Here is a 3608-nt window from a genome sequence, read left to right on the forward strand (position 1 = left end):
GCGTTAATTTTTAATTTTAACTCATGGAACATACCAAACCCGGTGTTTGTTATAAAAGTTAGTGTTTCAAATTTTTTCTTTGTCCTCGTAGCCAAAACGTTACATTTTCTTCAAAGGTATCAAACCCCCTGATTCGCATTGCATTCTTAGTTGGATATTTTTTTAATGGTAAATTTTTTCCCAATTTTTTTCAGATTTTGATGTTTGTTAAAACTTTTTCGACCATTTTCCCCTTTAATTTGTTTTCAGGTTTCCCCCGCAGTCGTTTCTGTCCCTATCTGTTTTCGGTCGAATTTCTTCAAAAAGTAATCAGAAAATTGCATGTTCCCTTTATTGTCTATATTTATCACGTAGGTTTTGACATTTCAATCCATACTTTTTTTTTTTTGATGTCTTTTCCCTTTTTATTTTCACTTTTGCAAAAGTCTTTTTTTTGATAAATCGTGTTAATGAGGGTTTTTTTGTAAATTTGTTTGGTTTTTAAAAGTTCTGCCCTTTAGTAGTCGTTTTCGAGGGTTTTGCACAAAAATTGATTTTTCCGTCTGCGGCTGGTTTTGGGCCCGGGAAATTTGAATCGGACTTACCTGATAATGAGTTTTTCCCCTTTTTGTAGAGTAAAATTTTTCGTTTATAATGGTTTTGATCTTTGGGAGAATAAAACCCCAGTCAAAAACGTGTTGTCTGAAAAAGAGTTTATTCTAAGCTTATATTATATTTCAATTAATTTTACTAGGGTTGTTTTCCCCCTTACCTGTAAATGAGAAAAGACAATTTAAAGGTTTTTTACTTCAATGGGCACTTCCCCCTTTACACTCTCTATTACTATCCTCCCTTTAATATCAATCGCAAATTTTAATGTCTTTACAAAACCTTTGAGAAAGAACCCTAACCCCCTTTTATATGTCGTTTGGGTCCCGTAATCCTCTTACCGACGCTCCCAAAGCGCGGTAGCGAAATTAAAGAATAATTTTCTTTAAAATTTTAATATCATTTTTAAAATATATAAAAAAGTATCAAAAATTTAAAAAATTATCTGAACGATAAAAAAAATTTTAAAATTTTTTAAAATTTTTTAAAATGTTATACAAAAAATTTTTTAAATTTTTTTAAAAATTCCCCAAAACCATTTTAAAATGCTTTTGCAATATTTTTTAAAAAATTTTTGAAAAATTTTTTTAAAAAATTTTTTTTTTTTGGGTGATATTTGTTATATATATATATATATATAATATTACTACTTATCTACCCTTTTAGTGGAGATATGCATCGTAATTTTTTATAATTTTTAAGATGCCCAAAAAAAAGAAAATTATTGCGTTTTTACGCAATTTTTCCCAATACTATCTGAACGTAATTACTTTTAATATTTGCAAAAAAAAAGAATTAAAATTTTGGGCTTGTTGCCAATTATTTTAAAATTTTTAATTAAAAATTTAAAATTTTTTTGCAATATTAAAAAGTATATCGTTGAGTATAGAGGGGAGCGAACTATGCGCTAATAACGCTAATAATATTCTTTAATTTTGGCATAAAAAAATTTATAATCTTACAATGCATACTCCACTAATGTAGATAAGTTGATTGCACTGCTGATTTGTGCGACACTGCGGCTGACTTTTTTTCATTTTCTTCATGCCTTTTTGGTCTCATCATTACGTCTCTTTTTCTTTCTCTTTCGCTACACCACGTTTTAAAAAATCAGAAATCGACTTGCGACTTTAAAAATTTGCAAAAGTGATTGTGCGTTGTGGGGAAAAAAAAATTTTTTCGTGAATAGCAGAGCAACCATATTTTTTTTTAAATTTTAAAAGCGGAAAGTCTCGTATATATTTTATTATTTTTTTTTACTTTTTTATTTATTTAACATTTTACAATAATTTTTTTCTTATATGTTTATTTTTTTAAAACTAAATAAAAACATGCTACCCAAAATTTTTAAATTAAATTAAAATCTAACAGCAAAACCTTTTCGAAAGACATGCAAAAAATATCTTCGGATATTTTCTGAACGTTTTTGAATATTTTGCTGTTGAGTAAATTTGGGTTTTAAAAAAAATGCATAATCATTTTTTTAAAAAAAGTTTTTCAAAATTTTTAAATTTTTTAAAAATTAATTTTTCATTTTTATTAAATATAATTTATTTCCCCCTGTTTCGGTCCAATTTTTCGTTTTTTTTTTTTTTTAATTTTTAAATTTTATATATTTAAACGCACCCCATTCAAAAAAATCCAAAAATATCTTCGGGATATCTTTTGAATTTCTTTTTTAATAGTATGCTGCTAAAAATTTGGTTAAAATAAAAAGCAAAATCTATTGCTTTTAAAAAGCTATACTAACTTTTCAATTTTTTTTCAATATAATATTATTTTCAAATTTTGTTTAGGTTTCAATTTTTTTTTTATTTTATTTAATAAATTTCATTTAGTATATGTCCCCACTCTTATTCCAAAGACTTCAGAAAATATCTTGGATATCTTTAGGGGATAAAATTTGAAAAAAATAAATTTAAAAAATAAAATAACTTAAAATTGGACCAAACAAATTGAAAATAATATATTTGTACAAAATTTAGAAGTTTTGACAACTTTTTTAAAAAATAAATTATCATTTTTATAAATAAAAATTTATCATACAAAAAATGCTATTTAAAAAAACGTTTTTAAAAATTCCGAAAATATCTTTGAAGTTTTTTAAAAGCATGTGATGGGGCAAATTTTTTAATATAAAATTAACTATAATATACTTTGATTTCAGTAAGTGTGATAAAATTCATATTGGTTATTTTGTTTTAAATAGTATAGTTTAAAAATATTCAAACAATTTTCTTAATAAAGTTTTAATTTTTTTTTAATATTGTTTGTTTCAGCTATTTATAAAGTAAAAGGTTCTTTAAATTTTTTTTATTTTTTTTATTACTTCAAAATTCGATTCAAACTTTTGGGTTTAAAATTTTTTTATTGCACTTTTTACTATTTAATTTTTTTTTGTTTCCCCTCTGAATATTTCAAATGCCAAAAAAAAAGTCAAGAGAAAAATTTGTCGGAAAGTTAATGAAAACTTCATCTGTCATTGCAATTTAGTGAAAGGATCAATTACAAAAAAATGAAAAATTTTTTGATAATATTTTAAAACAAAATTGTAAAAAAAATATCGGATTTTGGGGGCAAATTCCTGGTACCAGAGATTTTACTGTAGGGATAAAGCGGACGAATATAAATTTTTTTTTCCTTAATTCCCAACAAATTTAATATTTTCCCTTTTTTTTTTTTTTGCATTTCTTGCGTGAAAAAACGTTCATATATTTTGTTTTAATTTATTATTTTTTCGTCATTATACTTCATTTATTAAAATAGTTAAAAATACTTTTAAACTCATTCCCCTCTACTTCACAAATTACCCTACAAAAGTATAAATTTTTGACATTTTGAAATTTTCGCGTATAGAAAAAAATCAACACTTTTGGACATGGTTCGGGGACCATAAACCAAAAATAGTTTTCCGCCTTAACCCAAAAACAAACCCCCGGGACATGTACCAAAAATTTGTCAAAAAACGCCATTTAAAATTTAGAAATTCTGGTGCTTTTTGGCATGCGTTGGTTTTCTGA

The sequence above is a fragment of the Nylanderia fulva genome, unplaced genomic scaffold, assembly GCF_048542155.1.
Source record: "Nylanderia fulva isolate GAGA-0341 unplaced genomic scaffold, ASM4854215v1 Scaffold1001, whole genome shotgun sequence".
In the NCBI taxonomy this organism is placed as follows: Eukaryota; Metazoa; Arthropoda; class Insecta; order Hymenoptera; family Formicidae; genus Nylanderia; species Nylanderia fulva.